The 14,417-nt window shown below is 31.1% G+C and overlaps 7 non-coding genes across 7 annotated transcripts; all 7 read left to right on the forward strand.

The window, feature by feature from the left end:
* Positions 1-961: 961 nt before the first annotated feature.
* On the forward strand, positions 962-1,034 carry TRNAV-UAC (transfer RNA valine (anticodon UAC)). The gene has a single exon. It is a non-coding gene; the product is annotated as a tRNA-Val (tRNA).
* A 300-nt stretch (positions 1,035-1,334) lies between these two features.
* On the forward strand, positions 1,335-1,407 carry TRNAV-UAC (transfer RNA valine (anticodon UAC)). Its single transcript has one exon. It is a non-coding gene; the product is annotated as a tRNA-Val (tRNA).
* A 2,227-nt stretch (positions 1,408-3,634) lies between these two features.
* Positions 3,635-3,707, forward strand: TRNAV-UAC (transfer RNA valine (anticodon UAC)). The gene has a single exon. It is a non-coding gene; the product is annotated as a tRNA-Val (tRNA).
* A 2,600-nt stretch (positions 3,708-6,307) lies between these two features.
* On the forward strand, positions 6,308-6,380 carry TRNAV-UAC (transfer RNA valine (anticodon UAC)). The gene has a single exon. It is a non-coding gene; the product is annotated as a tRNA-Val (tRNA).
* A 2,635-nt stretch (positions 6,381-9,015) lies between these two features.
* On the forward strand, positions 9,016-9,088 carry TRNAV-UAC (transfer RNA valine (anticodon UAC)). The gene has a single exon. It is a non-coding gene; the product is annotated as a tRNA-Val (tRNA).
* A 2,599-nt stretch (positions 9,089-11,687) lies between these two features.
* TRNAV-UAC (transfer RNA valine (anticodon UAC)) lies at positions 11,688-11,760 on the forward strand. Its single transcript has one exon. It is a non-coding gene; the product is annotated as a tRNA-Val (tRNA).
* Positions 11,761-13,074: 1,314 nt separating this feature from the next.
* Positions 13,075-13,147, forward strand: TRNAV-UAC (transfer RNA valine (anticodon UAC)). The gene has a single exon. It is a non-coding gene; the product is annotated as a tRNA-Val (tRNA).
* The last annotated feature ends 1,270 nt before the right edge of the window (positions 13,148-14,417 follow it).

The following is a 14,417-nucleotide window of genomic DNA, read 5'->3' on the forward strand; positions in this document are numbered from 1 at the left end:
TGGGTTCAATCCCCAGTAAAACTGGATTTGTCAATACTGAACTTATTCAACTGGTCCACTTTTAAGAAGCCTTTCCTGCTAACATCCAATGTTAGATGTGTTGTTTATTCAATTATAAACTCTGTTCTTTCTCTGCTAATGAGAATACATTTTATCCTAAAATCATTTAGCTTTTAACCATAAAAAAATCATAATACAGAAAACAACTGATTAAAGAACTAAAGAAGTTTCAATTTATTTTGTTGTTGTAAAAGAGATTGGTAACAAAGTGTCGTTTTTTTCTATTTAAAGCTAACATTTGAATTGCAGCATCATTTCTAACTACTGTTTTCGCAACCATTGAAAAAGATGCCACTCAACCCAGTATCTCCATGTAGCCATTTTTCCCAGTACTTCAATTTTCACCTGACAATGCCAGTAACCATCCAATGCTGCAGAGCGTTGGTGTGATCAAGTTAATACATTAGAAGCTGCAATCATATTTTGTCTTATATCATTCACTCTTAGGTCATCTGTTTTCAATGAAAACAGAAATGTCTAATTTTTATCTGCAAGTTTACCAAAAATGATGATAAATTTAACATTTGAATGGTAGTATTTTTGTTATCCTACAAGTTTTTTTTAAGCAGTATACTTGAATTATGTCATTAAAAGGCATTTTATTTCTACAAAGTCTTACCAAAATATGCAAGCAGCTCTTGATAACAAGGCAAGAAAATAGATAGCAAGACAATCTTGTTAAATCTCATGTCAGTAGAATACACATGTTCAAGTTGCTAGAAATAATGCATATTTTTTTCAAATATAAATAATATTAACTTGAAAAGCTTTGTAAAATGTTTCATTTGAAATAGATATATACAGGTTTATTTGACATTGTGCTCATTACTCTTTACTAAGTTTTAACTAAAATGTTTGATCTTGCAAGTTTGACCAACCATGTGAGGACAGCCTCCATCTTGGTTTCATAGTGTAGTGGTAATCCCATCTGCTTTACACGCAAAAGGTCCTGGGTTCAATCCCCAGTGAAATCAATTTTATTAATCATGACCTATACCAACAGGTATACTTTAAGGAAGGCTTTCCTGCTACTGCCCAATGTGAAATATGTTGTTTGTTCACTTACAAACTGTTTCTTCACTGCTAATGAGAATACATTTTATCTTAAAAACATTTAGCTTTCAACCATAAAAAACTATCATAATAGAGCAAACAGCTGATTGAAGAACTAAAGAAGTTTCAATTTATTTTGTTATTGTTTAATAAATTGGTAACAAAGTGATCATGCACATTTGTGATCATACAAACTTGGCCACCCATGACCCACTCATCTTGGTTTCATAGTGTAAGGGTTATCACATCTGCTTTACTCGTAGAAGGTCCTGGGTTCAATCCCCAGTGAAACCAGATTTGTCAATACTGAACTTATTCAATCTGGTCTACTTTTAAGAAGCCTTTCCTACTAATATCCAATGTTAGATGTGTTATTTGTTCAATTATAAACTCTATTCTTTCTCTGCTAATGAGAATACATTTTATCCTAAAATCATTTAGCTTTTAACCATAAAAAATATCATAATACAGCAAACAACTGATTAAAGAACTAAAGAAGTTTCAATTTATTTTGTTATTGTAAAAGAGATTGGTAACAAAGTATCATTTTTTTCTAATTAAAGCTAAAATATGAATTGTAGCATCATTTCTAACTACTGTTTTCCCAACCTTTGAAAAAGATGCCACTCAACCCAGTATCTTCATGTAGCCATTTTCCCAGTACTTCAATTTTCACCTGACAATGCCAGTAACCATCCAATGCTGCAGAGGGTTGGTGTGATCAAGTTAATACATTAGAAGCTGCAATCATGTTATGTTGTATTATAACATTCACTCTTAGGTCATCTGTTTTCAATGAAAACAGAAATGTCTAATTTTTATCTGCAAGTTTAGCAAAAATGATGATAAATTTAACATTTGGAATGGTAGTATTTTTGTTAATCTACAAGTTTTTTTAAGCAGTATACTTGAATTATGTCATTAAAAGGCATTTTATTTCTACAAAGTCTTACCAAAATATGCAAGCAGCTCTTGATAACAAGGCAAGAAAATACATAGCAAGACAATATTGTTAAATCTCATGTCAGTAGAATACAAATGTTCAAGTTGCTAGAAAAAATGCATATTTTTTTCAAATATAAATACTATTAGCTTGAAAAGCTTTGTAAAATGTTTCATTTGAAATAGATATATACAGATTTCATACTGTAGTGGTAATCCCAACTGCTTTACACGCAGAAGGTCCTGGGTTCAATCCCCAGTGAAATCAAAGTTATTAATCATGACCTATACCAACAGGTATACTTTAAGGAAGGCTTTCCTGCTACTGCCCAATGTGAAATATGTTGTTTGTTAACTTACAAACTATTTCTTCTCTGCTAATGAGAATACATTTTATCTTTAAAACATTTAGCTTTCAACCATAAAAAACTATCATACTAGAGCAAACAACTGATTAAAGAACTAAAGAAGTTTCAATTTATTTTGTTATTGAATAATAAATTGGTAACAAAGTGATCATGCACATTTCTGATCATACAAACTTGGCCACCCATTGTCCTCTCATCCTGGTTTCATAGTGTAAGGGTTATCACATCTGCTTTACTCGTGGAAAGTCTTGGGTTCAATCCCCAGTAAAACTGGATTTGTCAATACTGAACTTATTCAACTGGTCCACTTTTAAGAAGCCTTTCCTGCTAACATCCAATGTTAGATGTGTTGTTTATTCAATTATAAACTCTGTTCTTTCTCTGCTAATGAGAATACATTTTATCCTAAAATCATTTAGCTTTTAACCATAAAAAAATCATAATACAGAAAACAACTGATTAAAGAACTAAAGAAGTTTCAATTTATTTTGTTGTTGTAAAAGAGATTGGTAACAAAGTGTCGTTTTTTTCTACTTAAAGCTAACATTTGAATTGCAGCATCATTTCTAACTACTGTTTTCGCAACCATTGAAAAAGATGCCACTCAACCCAGTATCTCCATGTAGCCATTTTTCACAGTACTTCAATTTTCACCTGACAATGCCAGTAACCATCCAATGCTGCAGAGCGTTGGTGTGATCAAGTTAATACATTAGAAGCTGCAATCATATTTTGTCTTATATCATTCACTCTTAGGTCATCTGTTTTCAATGAAAACAGAAATGTCTAATTTTTATCTGCAAGTTTAGCAAAAATGATGATAAATTTAACATTTGGAATGGTAGTATTTTTGTTAATCTACAAGTTTTTTTTAAGCAGTATACTTGAATTATGTCATTAAAAGGCATTTTATTTCTACAAAGTCTTACCAAAATATGCAAGCAGCTCTTGATAACAAGGCAAGAAAATACATAGCAAGACAATCTTGTTAAATCTCATGTCAGTAGAATACAAATGTTCAAGTTGCTAGAAATAATGCATATTTTTTTCAAATATAAATATTATTAACTTGAAAAGCTTTGTAAAATGTTTCATTTGAAATAGATATATACAGGTTTATTTGACATTGTGCTCATTACTCTTTACTAAGTTTTAACTAAAATATTTGATCATCTAAGTTTGACCAACCATGTGAGAACAGCCTCCATCTTGGTTTCATAGTGTAGTGGTTATCACATCTGCTTTACACGCAGAAGGTCCTGGGTTCAATCCCCAGTGAAATCAAATTTATTAAGCATGACCTATACCAACAGGTATACTTTAAGGAAGGCTTTCCTGCTACTGCCCAATGTGAAATATGTTGTTTGTTCACTTACAAACTGTTTCTTCACTGCTAATGAGAATACATTTTATCTTAAAAACATTTAGCTTTCAACCATAAAAAACTATCATAATAGAGCAAACAGCTGATTGAAGAACTAAAGAAGTTTCAATTTATTTTGTTATTGTTTAATAAATTGGTAACAAAGTGATCATGCACATTTGTGATCATACAAACTTGGCCACCCATGATCCACTCATCTTGGTTTCATAGTGTAAGGGTTATCACAACTGCTTTACTCGTAGAAGGTCCTGGGTTCAATCCCCAGTGAAACCAGATTTGTCAATACTGAACTTATTCAATCTGGTCTACTTTTAAGAAGCCTTTCCTACTAATATCCAATGTTAGATGTGTTATTTGTTCAATTATAAACTCTATTCTTTCTCTGCTAATGAGAATAAATTTTATCCTAAAATCATTTAGCTTTTAACCATAAAAAATATCATAATACAGCAAACAACTGATTAAAGAACTAAAGAAGTTTCAATTTATTTTGTTATTGTAAAAGAGATTGGTAACAAAGTATCATTTTTTTCTAATTAAAGCTAACATATGAATTGTAGCATCATTTCTAACTACTGTTTTCCCAACCTTTGAAAAAGATGCCACTCAACCCAGTATCTTCATGTTGCCATTTTCCCAGTACTTCAATTTTCACCTGACAATGCCAGTAACCATCCAATGCTGCAGAGGGTTGGTGTGATCAAGTTAATACATTAGAAGCTGCAATCATGTTATGTTGTATTATAACATTCACTCTTAGGTCATCTGTTTTCAATGAAAACAGAAATGTCTAATTTTTATCTGCAAGTTTAGCAAAAATGATGATAAATTTAACATTTGGAATGGTAGTATTTTTGTTAATCTACAAGTTTTTTTAAGCAGTTGACTTGAATTATGTCATTAAAAGGCATTTTATTTCTACAAAGTCTTACCAAAATATGCAAGCAGCTCTTGATAACAAGGCAACAAAATACATAGCAAGACAATATTGTTAAATCTCATGTCAGTAGAATACAAATGTTCAAGTTGCTAGAAAAAATGCATATTTTTTTCAAATATAAATACTATTAGCTTGAAAAGCTTTGTAAAATGTTTCATTTGAAATAGATATATACAGATTTCATACTGTAGTGGTAATCCCAACTGCTTTACACGCAGAAGGTCCTGGGTTCAATCCCCAGTGAAATCAAAGTTATTAATCATGACCTATACCAACAGGTATACTTTAAGGAAGGCTTTCCTGCTACTGCCCAATGTGAAATATGTTGTTTGTTAACTTACAAACTATTTCTTCTCTGCTAATGAGAATACATTTTATCTTTAAAACATTTAGCTTTCAACCATAAAAAACTATCATACTAGAGCAAACAACTGATTAAAGAACTAAAGAAGTTTCAATTTATTTTGTTATTGAATAATAAATTGGTAACAAAGTGATCATGCACATTTCTGATCATACAAACTTGGCCACCCATTGTCCTCTCATCCTGGTTTCATAGTGTAAGGGTTATCACATCTGCTTTACTCGTGGAAAGTCTTGGGTTCAATCCCCAGTAAAATTGGATTTGTCAATACTGAACTTATTCAACTGGTCCACTTTTAAGAAGCCTTTCCTGCTAACATCCAATGTTAGATGTGTTGTTTATTCAATTATAAACTCTGTTCTTTCTCTGCTAATGGGAATACATTTTATCCTAAAATCATTTAGCTTTTAACCATAAAAAAATCATAATACAGAAAACAACTGATTAAAGAACTAAAGAAGTTTCAATTTATTTTGTTGTTGTAAAAGAGATTGGTAACAAAGTGTCGTTTTTTTCTATTTAAAGCTAACATTTGAATTGCAGCATCATTTCTAACTACTGTTTTCGCAACCTTTGAAAAAGATGCCACTCAACCCAGTATCTCCATGTAGCCATTTTTCCCAGTACTTCAATTTTCACCTGACAATGCCAGTAACCATCCAATGCTGCAGAGCGTTGGTGTGATCAAGTTAATACATTAGAAGCTGCAATCATATTTTGTCTTATATCATTCACTCTTAGGTCATCTGTTTTCAATGAAAACAGAAATGTCTAATTTTTATCTGCAAGTTTACCAAAAATGATGATAAATTTAACATTTGAATGGTAGTATTTTTGTTATCCTACAAGTTTTTTTTAAGCAGTATACTTGAATTATGTCATTAAAAGGCATTTTATTTCTACAAAGTCTTACCAAAATATGCAAGCAGCTCTTGATAACAAGGCAAGAAAATAGATAGCAAGACAATCTTGTTAAATCTCATGTCAGTAGAATACACATGTTCAAGTTGCTAGAAATAATGCATATTTTTTTCAAATATAAATATTATTAACTTGAAAAGCTTTGTAAAATGTTTCATTTGAAATAGATATATACAGGTTTATTTGACATTGTGCTCATTACTCTTTTACTAAGTTTTAACTAAAATTTTTGATCTTGCAAGTTTGACCAACCATGTGAGGGCAGCCTCCATCTTGGTTTCATAGTGTAGTGGTAATCCCATCTGCTTTACATGCAAAAGGTCCTGGGTTCAATCCCCAGTGAAATCAAATTTATTAATCATGACCTATACCAACAGGTATACTTTAAGGAAGGCTTTCCTGCTACTGCCCAATGTGAAATATGTTGTTTGTTAACTTACAAACTGTTTCTTCACTGCTAATTAGATTACATTTTATCTTTAAAACATTTTGCTTTCAACCATAAAAAACTATCATATTAGAGCAAACAACTGATTAAAGAACTAAAGAAGTTTCAATTTATTTTGTTATTGTATAATAAATTGGTAACAAAGTGATCATGCACATTTCTGATCATACAAACTTGGCCACCCATTGTCCACTCATCCTGGTTTCATAGTGTAAGGGTTATCACATCTGCTTTACTCGTGGAAGGTCCTGGGTTCAATCCCCAGTGAAACAAGATTTATCAATACTGGACTTATGCAATTGGTCCACTTTTAAGAAGCCTTTCCTGCTAACATCCAATGTTATATGTGTTGTTTGTTCAATTATAAACTCTGTTCTTTCTCTGCTAATGAGAATACATTTTATCCTAAAATCATTTAGCTTTTAACCATAAAAAATGTCATAATACAGCAAACAACTGATTAAAGAACTAAAGAAGTTTCAATTTATTTTGTTATTGTAAAAGAAATTGGTAACAAAGTGTCGTTTTTTTCTATTTAAAGCTAACATATGATATGTAGCATCATTTCTAACTACTGTTTTCCCAACCTTTGAAAAAGATGCCACTCAACCCAGTATCTCCATTTAGCCATTTTCCCAGTACTTCAATTTTCACCTGACAATGCCAGTAACCATCCAATGCTGCAGAGCGTTGGTGTGATCAAGTTAATACATTAGAAGCTGCAATCATGTTATGTTGTATTATAACATTCACTCTTAGGTCATCTGTTTTCAATGAAAACAGAAATGTCTAATTTTTATCTGCAAGTTTAGCAAAAATGATGATAAATTTAACATTTGGAATGGTAGTATTTTTGTTAATCTACAAGTTTTTTTAAGCAGTTGACTTGAATTATGTCATTAAAAGGCATTTTATTTCTACAAAGTATTACCAAAATATGCAAGCAGCTCTTGATAACAAGGCAACAAAATACATAGCAAGACAATCTTGTTAAATCTCATGTCAGTAGAATACAAATGTTCAAGTTGCTAGAAAAAATGCATATTTTTTTCAAATATAAATACTATTAGCTTGAAAAGCTTTGTAAAATGTTTCATTTGAAATAGATATATACAGATTTCATACTGTAGTGGTAATCCCAACTGCTTTACACGCAGAAGGTCCTGGGTTCAATCCCCAGTGAAATCAAAGTTATTAATCATGACCTATACCAACAGGTATACTTTAAGGAAGGCTTTCCTGCTACTGCCCAATGTGAAATATGTTGTTTGTTAACTTACAAACTATTTCTTCTCTGCTAATGAGAATACATTTTATCTTTAAAACATTTAGCTTTCAACCATAAAAAACTATCATACTAGAGCAAACAACTGATTAAAGAACTAAAGAAGTTTCAATTTATTTTGTTATTGAATAATAAATTGGTAACAAAGTGATCATGCACATTTCTGATCATACAAACTTGGCCACCCATTGTCCTCTCATCCTGGTTTCATAGTGTAAGGGTTATCACATCTGCTTTACTCGTGGAAAGTCTTGGGTTCAATCCCCAGTAAAACTGGATTTGTCAATACTGAACTTATTCAACTGGTCCACTTTTAAGAAGCCTTTCCTGCTAACATCCAATGTTAGATGTGTTGTTTATTCAATTATAAACTCTGTTCTTTCGTTCTTTGTTTATTCAATTATAAACTCTGTTCTTTCTCTGCTAATGAGAATACATTTTATCCTAAAATCATTTAGCTTTTAACCATAAAAAAATCATAATACAGAAAACAACTGATTAAAGAACTAAAGAAGTTTCAATTTATTTTGTTGTTGTAAAAGAGATTGGTAACAAAGTGTCATTTTTTTCTATTTAAAGCTAACATTTGAATTGCAGCATCATTTCTAACTACTGTTTTCGCAACCTTTGAAAAAGATGCCACTCAACCCAGTATCTCCATGTAGCCATTTTTCCCAGTACTTAAATTTTCACCTGACAATGCCAGTAACCATCCAATGCTGCAGAGCGTTGGTGTGATCAAGTTAATACATTAGAAGCTGCAATCATATTTTGTCTTATATCATTCACTCTTAGGTCATCTGTTTTCAATGAAAACAGAAATGTCTAATTTTTATCTGCAAGTTTACCAAAAATGATGATAAATTTAACATTTGAATGGTAGTATTTTTGTTATCCTACAAGTTTTTTTTAAGCAGTATACTTGAATTATGTCATTAAAAGGCATTTTATTTCTACAAAGTCTTACCAAAATATGCAAGCAGCTCTTGATAACAAGGCAAGAAAATAGATAGCAAGACAATCTTGTTAAATCTCATGTCAGTAGAATACACATGTTCAAGTTGCTAGAAATAATGCATATTTTTTTCAAATATAAATATTATTAACTTGAAAAGCTTTGTAAAATGTTTCATTTGAAATAGATATATACAGGTTTATTTGACATTGTGCTCATTACTCTTTTACTAAGTTTTAACTAAAATTTTTGATCTTGCAAGTTTGACCAACCATGTGAGGGCAGCCTCCATCTTGGTTTCATAGTGTAGTGGTAATCCCATCTGCTTTACACGCAAAAGGTCCTGGGTTCAATCCCCAGTGAAATCAAATTTATTAATCATGACCTATACCAACAGGTATACTTTAAGGAAGGCTTTCCTGCTACTGCCCAATGTGAAATATGTTGTTTGTTAACTTACAAACTGTTTCTTCACTGCTAATTAGATTACATTTTATCTTTAAAACATTTTGCTTTCAACCATAAAAAACTATCATATTAGAGCAAACAACTGATTAAAGAACTAAAGAAGTTTCAATTTATTTTGTTATTGTATAATAAATTGGTAACAAAGTGATCATGCACATTTCTGATCATACAAACTTGGCCACCCATTGTCCACTCATCCTGGTTTCATAGTGTAAGGGTTATCACATCTGCTTTACTCGTGGAAGGTCCTGGGTTCAATCCCCAGTGAAACAAGATTTATCAATACTGGACTTATGCAATTGGTCCACTTTTAAGAAGCCTTTCCTGCTAACATCCAATGTTATATGTGTTGTTTGTTCAATTATAAACTCTGTTCTTTCTCTGCTAATGAGAATACATTTTATCCTAAAATCATTTAGCTTTTAACCATAAAAAATGTCATAATACAGCAAACAACTGATTAAAGAACTAAAGAAGTTTCAATTTATTTTGTTATTGTAAAAGAAATTGGTAACAAAGTGTCGTTTTTTTCTATTTAAAGCTAACATATGATATGTAGCATCATTTCTAACTACTGTTTTCCCAACCTTTGAAAAAGATGCCACTCAACCCAGTATCTCCATTTAGCCATTTTCCCAGTACTTCAATTTTCACCTGACAATGCCAGTAACCATCCAATGCTGCAGAGCGTTGGTGTGATCAAGTTAATACATTAGAAGCTGCAATCATGTTATGTTGTATTATAACATTCACTCTTAGGTCATCTGTTTTCAATGAAAACAGAAATGTCTAATTTTTATCTGCAAGTTTAGCAAAAATGATGATAAATTTAACATTTGGAATGGTAGTATTTTTGTTAATCTACAAGTTTTTTTAAGCAGTTGACTTGAATTATGTCATTAAAAGGCATTTTATTTCTACAAAGTCTTACCAAAATATGCAAGCAACTCTTGATAACAAGGCAACAAAATACATAGCAAGACAATATTGTTAAATCTCATGTCAGTAGAATACAAATGTTCAAGTTGCTAGAAAAAATGCATATTTTTTTCAAATATAAATACTATTAGCTTGAAAAGCTTTGTAAAATGTTTCATTTGAAATAGTTATATACAGATTTCATACTGTAGTGGTAATCCCAACTGCTTTACACGCAGAAGGTCCTGGGTTCAATCCCCAGTGAAATCAAAGTTATTAATCATGACCTATACCAACAGGTATACTTTAAGGAAGGCTTTCCTGCTACTGCCCAATGTGAAATATGTTGTTTGTTAACTTACAAACTATTTCTTCTCTGCTAATGAGAATACATTTTATCTTTAAAACATTTAGCTTTCAACCATAAAAAACTATCATACTAGAGCAAACAACTGATTAAAGAACTAAAGAAGTTTCAATTTATTTTGTTATTGAATAATAAATTGGTAACAAAGTGATCATGCACATTTCTGATCATACAAACTTGGCCACCCATTGTCCTCTCATCCTGGTTTCATAGTGTAAGGGTTATCACATCTGCTTTACTCGTGGAAAGTCTTGGGTTCAATCCCCAGTAAAACTGGATTTGTCAATACTGAACTTATTCAACTGGTCCACTTTTAAGAAGCCTTTCCTGCTAACATCCAATGTTAGATGTGTTGTTTATTCAATTATAAACTCTGTTCTTTCTCTGCTAATGAGAATACATTTTATCCTAAAATCATTTAGCTTTTAACCATAAAAAAATCATAATACAGAAAACAACTGATTAAAGAACTAAAGAAGTTTCAATTTATTTTGTTGTTGTAAAAGAGATTGGTAACAAAGTGTCGTTTTTTTCTATTTAAAGCTAACATTTGAATTGCAGCATCATTTCTAACTACTGTTTTCGCAAACCATTGAAAAAGATGCCACTCAACCCAGTATCTCCATGTAGCCATTTTTCCCAGTACTTCAATTTTCACCTGACAATGCCAGTAACCATCCAATGCTGCAGAGCGTTGGTGTGATCAAGTTAATACATTAGAAGCTGCAATCATATTTTGTCTTATATCATTCACTCTTAGGTCATCTGTTTTCAATGAAAACAGAAATGTCTAATTTTTATCTGCAAGTTTACCAAAAATGATGATAAATTTAACATTTGAATGGTAGTATTTTTGTTATCCTACAAGTTTTTTTTAAGCAGTATACTTGAATTATGTCATTAAAAGGCATTTTATTTCTACAAAGTCTTACCAAAATATGCAAGCAGCTCTTGATAACAAGGCAAGAAAATAGATAGCAAGACAATCTTGTTAAATCTCATGTCAGTAGAATACACATGTTCAAGTTGCTAGAAATAATGCATATTTTTTTCAAATATAAATATTATTAACTTGAAAAGCTTTGTAAAATGTTTCATTTGAAATAGATATATACAGGTTTATTTGACATTGTGCTCATTACTCTTTACTAAGTTTTAACTAAAATTTTTGATCTTGCAAGTTTGACCAACCATGTGAGTACAGCCTCCATCTTGGTTTCATAGTGTAGTGGTAATCCCATCTGCTTTACACGCAAAAGGTCCTGGGTTCAATCCCCAGTGAAATCAAATTTATTAATCATGACCTATACCAACAGGTATACTTTAAGGAAGGCTTTCCTGCTACTGCCCAATGTGAAATATGTTGTTTGTTAACTTACAAACTGTTTCTTCACTGCTAATTAGATTACATTTTATCTTTAAAACATTTAGCTTTCAACCATAAAAAACTATCATATTAGAGCAAACAACTGATTAAAGAACTAAAGAAGTTTCAATTTATTTTGTTATTGTATAATAAATTGGTAACAAAGTGATCATGCACATTTCTGATCATACAAACTTGGCCACCCATTGTCCACTCATCCTGGTTTCATAGTGTAAGGGTTATCACATCTGCTTTACTCGTGGAAGGTCCTGGGTTCAATCCCCAGTGAAAAAAGATTTATCAATACTGGACTTATGCAATTGGTCCACTTTTAAGAAGCCTTTCCTGCTAACATCCAATGTTATATGTGTTGTTTGTTCAATTATAAACTCTGTTCTTTCTCTGCTAATGAGAATACATTTTATCCTAAAATCATTTAGCTTTTAACCATAAAAAATGTCATAATACAGCAAACAACTGATTAAAGAACTAAAGAAGTTTCAATTTATTTTGTTATTGTAAAAGAAATTGGTAACAAAGTGTCGTTTTTTTCTATTTAAAGCTAACATATGATATGTAGCATCATTTCTAACTACTGTTTTCCCAACCTTTGAAAAAGATGCCACTCAACCCAGTATCTCCAGTTAGCCATTTTCCCAGTACTTCAATTTTCACCTGACAATGCCAGTAACCATCCAATGCTGCAGAGGGTTGGTGTGATCAAGTTAATACATTAGAAGCTGCAATCATGTTATGTTGTATTATAACATTCACTCTTAGGTCATCTGTTTTCAATGAAAACAGAAATGTCTAATTTTTATCTGCAAGTTTACCATAAATGATGATAAATTTAACATTTGAATGGTAGTATTTTTTGTTATCCTACAAGTTTTTTTTAAGCAGTATACTTGAATTATGTCATTAAAAGGCATTTTATTTCTACAAAGTCTTACCAAAATATGCAAGCAGCTCTTGATAACAAGGCAAGAAAATAGATAGCAAGACAATCTTGTTAAATCTCATGTCAGTAGAATACACATGTTCAAGTTGCTAGAAATAATGCATATTTTTTTCAAATATAAATATTATTAACTTGAAAAGCTTTGTAAAATGTTTCATTTGAAATAGATATATACAGGTTTATTTGACATTGTGCTCATTACTCTTTACTAAGTTTTAACTAAAATTTTTGATCTTGCAAGTTTGACCAACCATGTGAGTACAGCCTCCATCTTGGTTTCATAGTGTAGTGGTAATCCCATCTGCTTTACACGCAAAAGGTCCTGGGTTCAATCCCCAGTGAAATCAAATTTATTAATCATGACCTATACCAACAGGTATACTTTAAGGAAGGCTTTCCTGCTACTGCCCAATGTGAAATATGTTGTTTGTTAACTTACAAACTGTTTCTTCACTGCTAATTAGATTACATTTTATCTTTAAAACATTTAGCTTTCAACCATAAAAAACTATCATATTAGAGCAAACAACTGATTAAAGAACTAAAGAAGTTTCAATTTATTTTGTTATTGTATAATAAATTGGTAACAAAGTGATCATGCACATTTCTGATCATACAAACTTGGCCACCCAGTGTCCACTCATCCTGGTTTCATAGTGTAAGGGTTATCACATCTGCTTTACTCGTGGAAGGTCCTGGGTTCAATCCCCAGTGAAACAAGATTTATCAATACTGGACTTATGCAATTGGTCCACTTTTAAGAAGCCTTTCCTGCTAACATCCAATGTTATATGTGTTGTTTGTTCAATTATAAACTCTGTTCTTTCTCTGCTAATGAGAATACATTTTATCCTAAAATCATTTAGCTTTTAACCATAAAAAATGTCATAATACAGCAAACAACTGATTAAAGAACTAAAGAAGTTTCAATTTATTTTGTTATTGTAAAAGAAATTGGTAACAAAGTGTCGTTTTTTTCTATTTAAAGCTAACATATGATATGTAGCATCATTTCTAACTACTGTTTTCCCAACCTTTGAAAAAGATGCCACTCAACCCAGTATCTCCAGTTAGCCATTTTCCCAGTACTTCAATTTTCACCTGACAATGCCAGTAACCATCCAATGCTGCAGAGGGTTGGTGTGATCAAGTTAATACATTAGAAGCTGCAATCATGTTATGTTGTATTATAACATTCACTCTTAGGTCATCTGTTTTCAATGAAAACAGAAATGTCTAATTTTTATCTGCAAGTTTACCATAAATGATGATAAATTTAACATTTGAATGGTAGTATTTTTTGTTATCCTACAAGTTTTTTTTAAGCAGTATACTTGAATTATGTCATTAAAAGGCATTTTATTTCTACAAAGTCTTACCAAAATATGCAAGCAGCTCTTGATAACAAGGCAAGAAAATAGATAGCAAGACAATCTTGTTAAATCTCATGTCAGTAGAATACACATGTTCAAGTTGCTAGAAATAATGCATATTTTTTTCAAATATAAATATTATTAACTTGAAAAGCTTTGTAAAATGTTTCATTTGAAATAGATATATACAGGTTTATTTGACATTGTGCTCATTACTCTTTACTAAGTTTTAACTAAAATTTTT

The sequence above is a fragment of the Taudactylus pleione genome, unplaced genomic scaffold (genome assembly GCF_031769625.1).
Source record: "Taudactylus pleione unplaced genomic scaffold, aTauple2 ptg000085l, whole genome shotgun sequence".
Classification (NCBI taxonomy): Eukaryota; Metazoa; Chordata; class Amphibia; order Anura; family Myobatrachidae; genus Taudactylus; species Taudactylus pleione.